We start from the raw sequence: 14,950 nt of genomic DNA on the forward strand, positions 1-14,950 counted from the left end.
CATGAAAACGTCAACTGCATCAAATTCCTCACCATCTGATTCTGTAGATTCCTGTGGTATTCTCGATAGCGCATCTGCGTTTGTGTGCTTGTTAGTGTTTTTGTACTCGATGTCATATGTATATCCACTTAAAAACAACGCATATCTCTGTAAACGTGCTGCTGAAGTGGTAGAAATTCCCTTTTTCGGATTGAATATTGACACAAGCGGCATATGGTCTGTTATCAGTATAAATTTACGACCATACAGATAAGTATGAAACTTTTTAACGCCGAAAATTATGCCTAGAGCTTCTTTGTCGATTTGACTGTAGTTTCTTTCTACTTTATTTAGTGATCTTGACGCAAAAGCACTGGGCGCTCCGTTCCATCTTGCATTTTATGTGACAAAACTACCCCTAATCCAAATGGAGAAGCGTCACAAGCTAATCGAATAGGTAGTTCTGGGTCATAATGACATAGAACCTGCTCAGATGTTACCAAATCTTTGGCCCTCTTGAATGATACCTTACATTCTTCATTCCAATCCCATTTGACATCTTTTTCTAACAGTCTGTGTAATGGGCGCACAACAGATGAGATATTTGGTAGGAATTTATGGTAGTAATTCATTAATCCGAGGATTGAACGTACCTGAGTAACATTTTGTGGTTCTGGTGTGTCCAAAATCGCTTTGATTTTATCCTCTGTTTTGTGTAATCCATGCTTATCTATTTTATGTCCACAAAACTCGATTTCATCTTTGAAAAACTTGCACTTGTCCTTATTAAATGAAAGGTTGTACATCTCTAATCGCTTCAAAACTTTGTCGAGGTTCACTAAATGTTCTCGGTCATTTTTACCGGTTACAATCATATCATCTAATATGCATTGTACTCCTGTCAACCCTTGGAGTATTTGGTCAATGGTTCTCTGCCAGATTGCAGGTGCGGACGCTACACCGAATAACATTCGGTTGTACTGATAAAGTCCTCTATGCGTATTGATAGTCAAGTACTTCTTGGATTCCTCATTCATCTCGAGCTGTAAATATGCCTGTCTTAAATCTATTTTCGAAAATTTTTCACCTCCAGATAACGAAGCAAAAATATCGTCAATTATAGGTAAAGGATATTGATCAACTTGAAGTTGCTGATTAATTGTGACCTTAAAATCGCCACAAATTCTCACTCCTCCTGACTTCTTCACGACAGGCACAATAGGCGTTGCCCATTCACTAGTTGGCACTTTTGTAATAATACCTTCCTCTTCAAGACGGTCGAGCTCCTGTTCAACTTTCGGTCTTAGTGCATACGGTATCGGTCGCGCCTTCATGAACACAGGTTTAACATTATCTTTCATAATTAAATTTCCTTTAATTCCATTCACACAACCGATGTTGTCACTAAATACAGATGCATGTTGAGCAAGCAATTCTTTTGTTTTCTCATTAACATTTTCAACACTTACTTTGTTGATTTTGCTCCAGTCTAGTCTGATTTTTCGTAACCAGTCCCTTCCAAATAAGATTCCTCCTCCTTTTTGTACGACATACAGCGACAATATTTCACTTTGGTCGTTGTAGTTTACATTTACAGCGGTTACTCCTAGTGGTGTAAATTTCTCCCCCGAAAATGTTCTCAAAATAACGTCTGTTGAATCAAGCTTACGATTCGGAAACATTTGATCAAATTCCTTCTTTGGAATAATCGAGAGAGCGGATCCTGTGTCCACTTCCATTTCAACAGATTGTTGTCGATTTTCACGTCGACAGTTATCTCCTTTGTTTTGGAATTCACTGTATAAATCCCTACATCATTGTTTCCTTTCTGTGTATCTTTGTTTGCTAACACTGTGTAAATTCCAAATTCATCATCCTGAGAATCATCAGCATTAAGTGAATGCACATTCCGTTTTATCATTTTACTACGACATGCTGCTTGAATGTGTCCTTTCTTCTTACATTTATGACACGTTTGATCTTTAAAACGACATGTATCGGCTTTATGTCCTTGCTTGTTGCAACGGTAACACGTTATAAGTTTCTGTTGATGGAAGCTAACCTTCGGTTTTTGACTTTTAACCTTATGTACAGCTGACTCTGGTTGTTTTCCTTGTAGCTCCAATGCGTCTTTTGTAGCTGTTTCCATCGCTACAGAAATCTGCATAGCTTTTTCTAATGTTAATGCTTGGACTGACAATAGTTTCTTCTGAGTTTGTTCTGATTTCAACCCACAAACCAATCGGTCTCTCAATGTATCGTTTAAATCAGGGAAATTACAATATTCCGAAAATTTGCGAATTTGTGCTACATACTCATTAATAGACTCTGCACTTTTTTGGTCCCTCTTGTGAAAACGAAAACGTTCTGCTATCACCAGTGGTGCGGGTGATAAATGTTTTTTCAAAACTTTCACAATATCCTCGTATGATTTATCTTTCGGTTTGTCTGGTGTTGTTAAATTTCTTAACAAAGCATAAGTTTTTCCACCGATTAAACTAAGTAAAGCAGGTACACGCTTATCGTTGTTAATTTCATTCACAGCGAAATATTGTTCTAGTCTTTCTGTATAAGAAGTCCACTGTTCAATTCCATCATCAAAATTTTCAATTTTACCGATATATCCAGCCATTTTTTGTTTTTTTTTTTAACTCGTCGCCAATTTGTTATGTATTACTAACTATAACATTATTGAGAGTAGAAGGCATCTGTTCAGATTAGCATTTTATTCTACACTAAAATAATCAAGCAAGTTAACATATTATATATCGCGACAATTGATACAACTGTGGTAGGTAACAGTCTAGGCGGTGCCATATGGTTTTCATCACTTTGAGGTTACAGATCATTTGATAACAATTCATAGTAACTTTAATAGTTTATATTGACAGTTTCAATTATACATAACACTGTCAATTACTGACAGCTAGTTCAAAGCAAATGACAACTAATAAAAAAATGCATCTTAGATTAAATTATCAATCAATGCACATCCAACATGGATTTAGTATTAAGATCAGAGAAAAACATGAATATGGATTTAGTGTTAAGATCAGAGAAAAACATGAACATGGATTAAGTGTTAAGATCAGAGAAAAACATGACATTGTGCAATGCCAAGATACAGGAATCGACAGATTGTAGAGCAATGGAATTTAATTTACTGATAAAAACAATATTAATTCCAATATATACAATATTCAAAGAATTAATGACAGCGTTGAATTGGTAACCTTTTAGAATAAGTTTATTTAAAGGATCGATAAGTTGGTTTGTTTTGTGTAATGAATTGCTATAATTCGATTAAAATACTATCAGCATAACACGTCGAGGCCTAGTATTATATAGTAATAAGGTATAAAGAGATAGGATATTTGTTAGGCCTATCCCTTTTATCTAGAATTATTTATTTTTTACGTAAAATTGCACTTGATCGTGCATCTCAAATCCACTTAAACATATCTAGAAACTCATGGTACAATTGTCGCACTTAGTTTATCACATATATTTCTAGGGGGTGGGGCCCCCTTTATTCATAAAGCATTAAAGTGAGCATTCGTTTCCGGCATCATTTCTCTATCGGGATGTCCACACTAAATGAAATCCGTCGACTAAACATTACACCTTGTGTCAGGGGAGGGCAAAAGAATTATTATGTCTATATACATGATATATATATAAGTGCCAATAATTCTTTTCAAAATCTCACTTTCCAATTAAAAATACTCACATAATAGCACTAACAAATAGGAGATCTGTGTTATGGTATAGAACCACTAATTCAGGCCCGGTCGGAAAGAACATAGAAGAAAGTAGTACATATTTAAAACAAAATAGTTCCTACGCATAGCTGTATCTTTGTCAATAGGTGGAATATTTGGCTAGTTTTAGTATCAAATGAAAACTTGGGGACTTGGGATCACTGTAGAACCCTTTTTGAAAGTTTCTTTTGAATAATACAGAAGTATATGGAATTTTAATTGGAGGGCACATTTGCCCGGTTGTTCAGATCAGAAGTACCTTTTTTGTACTTTCAAACTTCCGGGAACCAGTACGCTCTAATATGCAATTAAAGGTATGTTGAATTTTTCAGCCACAAGTCAGGATAAGGTATAGTTTTGACATGAAATAACTGTCAATTTATTTGAACTTAATACAAAGTAGCCATTAATGCTTGAAATTGCAGAATTTAACATAGAAAGCAATGGGGCTATGAATTAGTGGCTTTATACCTTATAGAACGCCCGAATACCAAAAGCAACAAAAACAACGCTGAACCGAATCTAAGAAAATATACAACACAAATCACGTTACGATCGGATTCAAAACTCGATCGTAACGTGATTTGTGTTGTATTTTTTCTTAGGTTTGGCCGTTTTCGGTATTCGGCCCGCTTCATTACCCCTTAAACCGGATCTGTGCCCTATATTCACTATATAGCTTTTGTTCCTCATTTTATAAGCTTTTTTATGATATATAGGATATACCTGTAATAAGGGAATTCAAAGGTTTTCGGTATTCGAGCGCTCCATAACATAGATCTCCTATTTGTTAGTGCTATTATTAGATTTTTCTTGAGGAAAACACCCCTAGTATGTTTTTTTTATGTATAAATGTTTGAATATGTGAGTATATTTATTTGGAAAATGAGATTTTGAAAAGAATTATTGGCACTTTTAGACATGACCATTCTTTTGCCCTCCCCTGACACAAGGTGTACCGTTTAGCCGGCGGATTTCATTTAGTGTGGACATCCCGATAGAGGATGCGTGGAAACGAATGCTCACTTTAATGTTTTATGAATAAAAGTTGGACCCCACCCCCTTGAAATATATGTAACAAATTAAGTGCGACAATTGTACCGTAAGCTTCTAGATATGCATAAAATGTATCATATATATATATTATTGACCGAAGTTGATTTAAGATGCAATTGATAGTGATCAGGTGCAATTTTACTTCAAAATTCAATAATTCTAGATAAAAGGGGCAGGGCTAACAAATATCCTATCTCTTTATAGCTTAATACACTTTAATACTAGGCCTCAACTTTTAAAGCTGAAAGAATTTTAATCGAATTATAACAATTATTACACAAAACAGACAAACTTATCGATCCTTCAAATAAGCTTATTCTAAAAGGTTACCAATTCAACACTGTCATTAGATCTTTGAATATTATTTTTATTGGTATTAATATTGATTTTGTTATCAGTAAATTAAAAGCAAAATAATTTTATTGTTATATAAATATACACTCAGGGCCGGCTGAGGACCACCTCCGGGTGCGGGATTTTCTCGCTGCGTTGAAGACCCATTGGTGGCCTTCGGCTGTTGTCTGCTCTTTGGTCGGGTTGTTGTCTCTTTGGCATATTCCCCATTCCTCAATTTAACTTCCATGGATCTACAACCTGTCGATTCCTGTATCTTGGCATTGCACAAGGTCATGTTTTTCTCTGACTGTTTATGACGTCTTTACACTAAATCAATGTTGAATGTGTACTGATTGATACTTTAGTCTTAGATGCATCATTTTTATGAGTTGTTATTGGCTTTGAACTAGCTGTCAGTAACTGCGAGTACTCTAAGATCTGTACGTATTGTCTTTTTGTTGTTGGAATGTACACGGACCCGGCCATGTTCACTCTATGATTTTGTTATATGTATTTCTATTTGTATCCATCTGATGAGTAAAGCCTTTTTTATTTTTTATAGTTCGTTTTTATGTTGTAGTGTTACACCACTGTCCCAGGTTATGGGAGGGTTGGGATCCCGCTAACATGTTTAACCCCGCAACACTCTGTATGTATGTGCCTGTCCCAAGTCAGAAGCCTGAAATTCAGTGGTTGTCGTTTTTTGCTGTGTTACATATTTGTTTTTCGTTCATTTTTTGTACAATAATTAGGCCGTTAGTTTTCTCGTTTGAATTGTTTTTACATTTGTGATTTCGGGGCCTTTTATAGCTGACTATGCGGTATGGGCTTTGCTCATTGTTGAAGGCCGTACGGTGACCTATAACTGTTAATTTCTGTGTCATTTGGTCTCTTGTGGAGAGTTGTCTCATTGGCAATCATACCACATCTTATTTTTTATATATACAAGTAGATATAAAAGCTATTCAATTTGAATAAACTTGAATAGTGAATAGTGCAAAAAAAAAAACACTGTTCACTATTCATGAATTTTGAATAGTGAAAAGTGAAAAGTGAATAGTGAACGTACTTCAGCCCGTTATTAATGAATAAATTGAAAAGATATGTCGGCTGCAAGTCAGAATAATTTGTCTACGATGAGTAACAGCGTGATCTGTTACCAACAGCGAGGGTCAGGATAGGGTTAACAGAATAAAGAATAAAGGGCAAAAAACAATAAGAGTAGAGAATAATGTGGTGCTGAAAAATAAGAATAGAGAAAAATGGTCAAAAATAAATAATGAATAGAGAAAAATTGACATTGTATCTTCATTATTATAGTACATGTAATATTTGTCGCTAGACATTGACCACTACTCGATCATTCTTTTATTTAATAAGAAAAATGAATATTTCACTGGTGCAATATTTCAGCTCATCAGACAATAGAGATGACAGTTTTAAGTTGGAACAAAAGCAGAAAATAGTACCAAGAAATTTTGAGAAAATATATATGAGGGTGTGGATGGGGTTTACAAAATGGGTCAAATCTACAAGAACAAAAAGGCTAAAAAATGAAGAATAGAGAAAAATAGGGCAAAAAAAAAAGAAATGAGAATAATTCGGTGCTTAAATATAAAGAATAGAAAATAATGGGCAAATTTGTAAACTAAAAAGAAGAGAAAAATAACAATAAAAAAATGAAAAATGAAGGACCCAACAACCTGACCCTCATATTCATATACTAGATATTAAAGAATACAGAAATGAGGGACCCCCATCAGGACCCTCATATTTTGAAAATTAAAGAATACAGAAATGAAGCATCGGATTTCCCTCATGAAGACCTTCAGATTTTGATGACTGGTATTTCGGTTTACGTTTTTGATTGATAATATTTACAATTGATGGCATTTGACTGAGAAATAGGACAGATATGAGGGTCTGGATGGGGTGTACAGAATGGAGAATAACGGGCCAATACTACAGAAAAATAACCCAAAAAATAAAGAATATTAGAGAAAAATAGGCCAAATAAATAAAGAATAGAGAATAATGTGGTACTAAAACATTAAGAATAGAAAATAATGGGCAAAATGTATAAAGAATAAAGAAAAATGGCATAATGTCATATGAAGAATGAAGAATACAGAAATGGAGGACCCCCATCCCCATCCGGACCCTCGTGTATTAAAAATTAAAGAATACAAAAATGAAAAATCCGCTCCAAAAGACCGTCATGTATTGTTGAAGGATATTTCAGTTTACGTCTTTGATTAATAATATTTGAAATTGATTTACATTTGACTGAGAAATAGGACAGATATAATTCGGCAGAGACAAAATGACGTGTTTGTTTATACTATTGCAGTGATTTGTTATTCTTGGAAAAATTCTCGATATAAAGACAAACGAGGAAGGTCATGACCCTAATTGGTGTTAATTAAGAAGGACAAGTGATCAATCAATCAATGTTCGCGACGACGTCTACGTCTATGGGATGATAAAACAATTTGTTGACATTTCAGTTTGATTAAAAATGTCGGTCATTTCCATGGATCTTTGAAAAGGAGAAAGAAATATACTTATGTATTCACGTGTCTGGCTAAACTCAGGAACCTCGTCAGTGGTTGTCTTATGTCTTATTTTAATGTTTTTATTTTATTTTATTCATTTGTAAATATTTTTTTTGGAGAATAAGACGGACCCATACCTGCCAACTTATCAAATTTTCCATGAGGGATTTTAAGCGCTAGAGGACCTACTACTGTTCCACTTATATTGTCATCAGTGTTTTTAATCTACTACTATATTGTTTGAATGAGTATGTAAGTGCATAAACACACTTTTGTAACTCACTTGAATGCCTGTTTGAGGTACTTCGTTAATTTATTAAAGAATTTCAAAATTAATGTCAACACATCTAATGGGGGGAACTCCTGTATAGCGTGCAAGTTGGCAGGTCTGTCCGGCATCTTTAGGGAGCTACCATTTGATTTTTATAGGGGGGGGGGGGGGGGATTGTGTCCTGCATTTTTTTTAGTTGTAATCTCTGTCCTGCCTTTTTATTTTTCACTCTATTCGGTCCTGCCTTTTTTTACATAAATTGTCATCCTGTCTTTTTTTTTTGCCAAGTTGCTCATCCTGCATTTTTTTTTACTCAAAACTCCTGTCCTGCCTTTTTTTCAAATTTCATCCTAGCCCCCCCCCCCCCAAACGATTCAAATGGTAGCTCCCTTAATGGGGGGGGGGGGGAGTGGGGGGCTAGGATGAAAAATTGTGTCCTGCATTTTTTTTAGTTGTAATCTCTGTCCTGCCTTTTTATTTTTCACTCTATTCGGTCCTGCCTTTTTTTACATAAATTGTCATCCTGTCTTTTTTTTTTTGCTCAAAACTCCTGTCCTGCCTTTTTTTCAAATTTCATCCTAGCCCCGCTGACGGATACCATACAGCTCAATAATGATTTGTATTCATACACATGTATTTTAAGACCAGCCATAGAAATTCAACATAGCAATGCATGTTATAACATTTTGGAGTTTGAATAGAAAGTTTTCGAAAATAAATAAATGTAAACGCGTCGGGGATTAGAGCTAGGATGCAAGCTTTGGTACTGTTAGTAAATTATTAATAAACACAGCGTTTGTTTTAAGAATGAAACGTTTTATTGATTACAATTATATAATATGTTTGCAAAACATGAAAAGTTGATTGATGAAGACAAATAACCGTTGCTTCGTGTGTAGCCCGTCAAAATGGCATTGCACAAGTCATGTCTTCTTTGACTGTCCATGACGTTAAAACACTAAATCCCTGGGATGTGTCTTAGTTGATTTTAGTCTCTGATGCATGATTTTTTTTATTATTAATTGTTTTTGGCTTTTAACTAGCTTTCAGTAATTGCGAGTACTCTCAAATCGTACTTTCGTGTTAATTTGACATGTTGATACAATTTGTAATGTGTTTTTGTTATTTAATGTTTACTTATTCAGTGTTATATCTAGTCTCACTATTTTTAATATAGACCACCTTTGATAAGTGTTTAGTATGACGATAAATTTTCACTTTTGTTCTCGTACTAGGAACAACAAAATTATTTATTTTGTAAAAGTTATTTCCGTATTCCATGTATACCTTTCAACAAAATTATTTTTATTTACCATGTACGTTATTTTATTTGGCGGCATTTTGTCCATGGTTATGGTTGTCTTTCTGATATTGTTTTACATCTAACCCCCTTGCTTTATTATTTTGTATTTACATTGTGCCATAGATCAAATTTATTCGTTCAGTGTATGTTCACTTGTTTTTGTTAATATGTCTTTTGATTGAGTTAAGTCATTTCAATTGATATTTTATAGTGTGTCTTTCTATGTTGTGATGTTACACTATTGTTTCAGGGTGAAGGTTGGCGCCTATTAAAACGTTTAAACCCGCTGCATTTGTTTGCACCTGTCCTACGTCAGGAACCTGATGTTCAGTGGTTATCGTTTGTTGATGTGGTTCATAAGTGTTTCTCGATTCTCGTTTTTTATATAGGCTAGACCGTTGGTTTTCCTGTTTGAATGGTTTTACACTAGTCATTTTTGGGGCCCTTTATAGCTTGCTGTTCGGTGTGAGCCAAGGCTCCGTGTTGAAGGCCGTACTTTGACCATAGTGGTTTACTTTTACAAATTGTGACTTGGATGGAGAGTTTTCTCTTTGGCACTCATACTACATCTTCTTATATCTATGTTGTAAGATTTTCATACTTGTCAACGTCAATCTGCTATACCATGTATACAGTATGAGTTACGCAAAAGTAAGAAGATCATACAGCCTCAAAATAGTAGATGGGCTGGACAAGCATTTCTACCGAGTAAAGGAAATGTTTGTCTGTCTCTTTCATTTTAATCCCCGTCACCAAATTGAACCCCTATCACTTCATGTATAACGGTCTGAAGGGGGTTTACAGGATGAAGAATAGGGGACAAAAAGTGCAGGAAAAAAAATCGACAAAATTAAGAAAAAAGAAACATAGGCAAAATAAAGAAAAGAGAATAATGGGAAGCTGAAATATAAAGAATAGAAAATAATGGTAAAAAAATAAAGAGTGTAGAACAACGGTCTGTAAAGTTAAAGAAAAGACAAATAAAGGACCCCATCGAGATCCTCATGTACCAATGATTAGGTTTAGATTCATAACGGACGTTTTTGTATAACAATAATTGTCATTTTGTTTTAATTCATAAATTCAAACGAACATAATTTATTTACAAAATGAACTCAACACCTTTGTATGGGATCAGTTCGTCTGACAGTGTGCAGCAAAGCTTTAATTTTATTAAAGACAAATGCAAACGAAAGTTCATCAGTTACTGTCTGCCTAGGCCGCTGCAGGTAACAAACACAAAAACCAATCTACAAGAATAAAAACAATTTTCATTGTATACGGAAATACAAATTATGAATCAAATTAAAGATTCAGTTCTTATACACATTACTATTAATATAAATAAAAAATAACACAAAAAATGTTTGTCGGGTGTGCGGGTGGGAAACTTTACGGCACCAAAAGCGAACCTCGAATGACAATATCTTACACACAACCCCCAAAAGTATAGCACAAAATATTTGAATTGGCCTTATTCAAAAATGCATGGTAAGTTCTAACTCAACCAATAAAAAACATTTAACCTATTATATACATTCAACACGTGTATCAATTATAAACAAATACACGTGGTGATGTTTACATACCGGTGTACATAACTTTAAAAAATATATATAATTCATCCTTGTCTTTTATGGAAATCAAAGGCTTTGCCATTTTCAGTGACAAAGGTAGATAGATACCTTCTCTAGGTGGGGATCTTCTTCAATTGAATATCCACAAAAAAGAAGATGTGGTATGATTGCCAATGTGACATTTCTCAAACAGAGACCAAATGACGTAGAAGTTATCAACTATAGGTCACCCTACGGCCTTCAATAATGAGCAAAACTCATACCACATAGCCAGCTATAAAAGGCCCCAAATGACAAATGTTAAACAATTCAAACGAGAAAACCAACCGATTCATGTACAAAACAAACAAAAAAACGAAAAATAAATATGCTATACAGGAACAAGCGACAACCCCTGAATTACAGGTCTCAGACTTTGGAGAGGCACATACATAATGTGGCGGGGTTAAACATGTTTGCGGGCGCACAATCCTTCCTCTAACCTGGGCAGTGGTTTAACAGCACAACCATGTATTGCATCACCCATAATAATCCTTTATGTATGTTCTTCAAATAATTGTTTGACATGTAAATGTAATACAAAAAATAGTGACAGTTAGATATAAAAAAAGAAGCAATCGTATGATTGCCAATGAGACAACTCTCCACAAGTGACCAAATGACACAGAAATTAACAACTATAGGTCACCGTACGACCTTCAACAATGAGCAAAGCCCATACCGCATAGTCAGCTATAAAAGGCCCCGAAATGACAAATGTAAAACAATTCAAGCGAGAAAACTAACAGCTTAATTTATGTACTAAATAATAATGAACGAAAAACAAATATGTAACACAGCAACAAACGACAACCTCTGAATTACAGGCTCCTGACTTGGGACAGGCACATACAGAATGTGGCGGGGTTAAACTAGTTTGAAGGCGCCAACCCTCCCCCTAACCTAGGACAGTGGTGTAACATTACAACATAATAACAAACTATAAACACCAGTTGAAAAAGGCTTAACTCATCAGATGGATACAAATAGAAATACATCTAACAAAAACACAGAGTGGGCGTGGACGGGTACATTGTACTTGTACATCCAAACAACAAAAAGACACTAAGTACAGATCTGAGAGTACTCGCAGTTACTGACAGCTAGTTCAAAGCCAATAACAACTAATATAAAAAATCATGCATCTAAGACTAAATTATCAATCAGTACACATCCAACATCCAATGGATTTAGTGTAAAGACGTCATAAACAGTCAGAGAAAAACATGACCTTATGCAATGCCAAGATACAAGTATCGACAGATTGTAGAGCCATGCATGTGCATATGTATATAACAATAATATTTAGTTTGATTTTAATTTACTGATAACAAAATCAATATTAATACCAATAAAAACAATATTCAAAGATCTAATTACAGTGTTGAATTGGTAACCTTTTAGAATAAGTTTATTTAAAGGATCGATAAGTTTATCCGGATCGTTTCTAAATTTCCGGACTCGGTAAACAACATCTCCGTAAAAATGAGGATGTACGATCCCGTTTGAAATAAGTTTTCTACAGGTACAACCAACCTCCAAAACCAAATCTTTATATCTATGGAAGAATTTAGTAAATGTTTTAAGTAGATAGTTTACATTTCTAGACTTCCCAGTTTTAGATGAGTTTTCATTTATATATTATCGTTCTGCCATGCTACCTTACATACTGACAACACATATCATGAATGGTTTTTAAATAATCGCCTTTTTTACCAGCTTGTGTTTATCTTTCGACAGACCTATGTGTAATTAAAAGATGAAAACAAAAGATGGCTGTTTACGTCATATAAGTGCTTAAGTTCAACGCAAAGAAATTAACAGCCAATGACATGTACAACTTCCTGGTTGTAAAATTAGTTGCATCAAGCTTTTTTACAAATAATCTTGATCGTAAAAACTTGACGACACGAAAGTCTGCATGAGTAGTGTCAATAAAAAAACACATATTAAATTGTTATCAAGATAATCAAGGATTGTATTTATTATAGACATTTATGGTTTTATTTTCAAACTTAGACACAAAATGTCGAAATTGTATAAATTAAAGTATTTTACAACTTAAAAAGGAAATACAAGTAAATATCTGATGTAACCGTTGCATACATCTCAAACATGTATGAGAAAAGCTGTGACCACCTTCATTAAAGTTAAGTTGTTTTTATCATGAAGTTACTTAATTTAAACGCTAAGGAATCAGGAGTTGAGCCTGTTCCATACATAGAAGAGGGTCTGGATGGGGGTCCTTCATTTCTTTACTCTTTAATTGTTTATACCCTTTTCTCTATTCTTTATCTATTTTACCCTTTATTCTCTATTCTTTATATTTTACCCCCCTATATACTCTACTCTTATTTTTTTAGTATATTTTTCTCTATTCTTTATTTTTTTTTTGCCATTTATTCTGGACTGTTTGTCCATTATCCTACATTCTGTAAGCCCCATCCAGACCGTCACTGAAAAGAGGGAATTTGCTTGCCAGAAAGTTACATGCATAACGGATATTCAACCGTGTGGTCATTTTGCGCTTTTATGTCGCAAAAGGACAATAAAAGCACCATCGACAATTAGACAATCCAACAACTCATTTGTTTGAAGCTTAATAATTTATTTTTAATTATCAAAAAGACAGTTAGTCATTACAAAAAATGAGTATTTGGCGTGTTGTATAAATTCTAGAACTAATAATGCCATGAACGCTTTATTTTATTTCTAAATACTCGACTTTTTTTCGGTGCAAACTTTTAAAAGCCTTAATAGATCGGCAGTGAAATCTTAATGTAATTTTCAGTTTGTTAAAATCATCAAAGAAAAAGGAATAAATTCATTATTAGAATTCATTTTCTTAACGACATTCGGTACAATTCACCACATCAATTACTTTTATAGGTCGAACCACGACTGTCTGGCATGAATCTGCGAAAGGTCAATGACATTCAGGGTATTGTTTGTTTTACGAAGATTTTAGTACTACTCCCAAGTTTTCAATTCCATTGAAAACTTATTTTCTGGTTACAAGTCAGCAGTTTCACCTCTTTGCCACTGCTTCTCGTGGTTAACGTTAATTACAGATCTTTGATATCTTCTGTTCAATTCATTCACAACTTGTTTAGACATGTGAAAATTACATGCAAGAGTTTGGCACATTATGCAGACACATATGTAAAGTTTTTTGACTATATCTTGCCCTCTAGGTGTCGTTTGATTATTTTTGTCGTTGGGTATCTCATAGACGTATTAACCACACCTTTTCTGTGCTTCTGTTTCTATATGATTTGCAGATATCTCATGTCCGTAGTACATTATTTAAGGAATAACTGTTACCCTGGTAATATTTTTTCTGTCTATGAAGAAATAACATCAAAAAAGTGGTGCTCACTGAATACCACGCTACGCGGGTTATTTAAAAGTGTGCACCACTTTTTTTTAGGTTATTTCGAATAGACCGAAAAAATATTACAGTCATTACTTATAATTTGAATATGTATTTAAATTTTGAGGCGTAAATCAGGAAAAACGTTGGTGACGTCACGGTCAGATGACAAAATAATGTCTATGATCTGATAGAAAAACACTTTCAGCCAAACAGAAGACTTGTTACATTCAAAATTGAATTATTTGACAGGGAACATTGTTCAATTAAGAATTGAAGGCTTTTTTTTGGTAAATTTATTGGGGTGTAAAAGCGTTGACCGAAGTACATTTTGTATGAAGCGCTTCATTCTAAAAATATACGCACGGTCAACGCTTCTACAACCCTATAAAATTACTAAAAGAAGCATTCAATGCTTATAATTACATTTTTTTGCTAGGATCATGAAAACACGATTGCTATCTAGTTTTTCTTTTATTTACCTGTGCACTTTATTGTGGAAGCTCGTGCCGTCATGAACGTTACATTTCATATAAGAAATGAATGCTTCTTTTTGTAATTTTATTGGGGTGCAATAGTATTTTGTATGAAGCGCGGAAGCACTTCATTTTAAAAAAATGTGTGCACGATCAACACTTTTACAATCCTATCAAATTACTGAAAGAAGTACTCATTTCTTATAATTACATTTTATGCTAAG

Source organism: Mytilus californianus, unplaced genomic scaffold, assembly GCF_021869535.1.
Source record: "Mytilus californianus isolate M0D057914Y unplaced genomic scaffold, xbMytCali1.0.p SCAF_9, whole genome shotgun sequence".
NCBI lineage: Eukaryota > Metazoa > Mollusca > Bivalvia > Mytilida > Mytilidae > Mytilus > Mytilus californianus.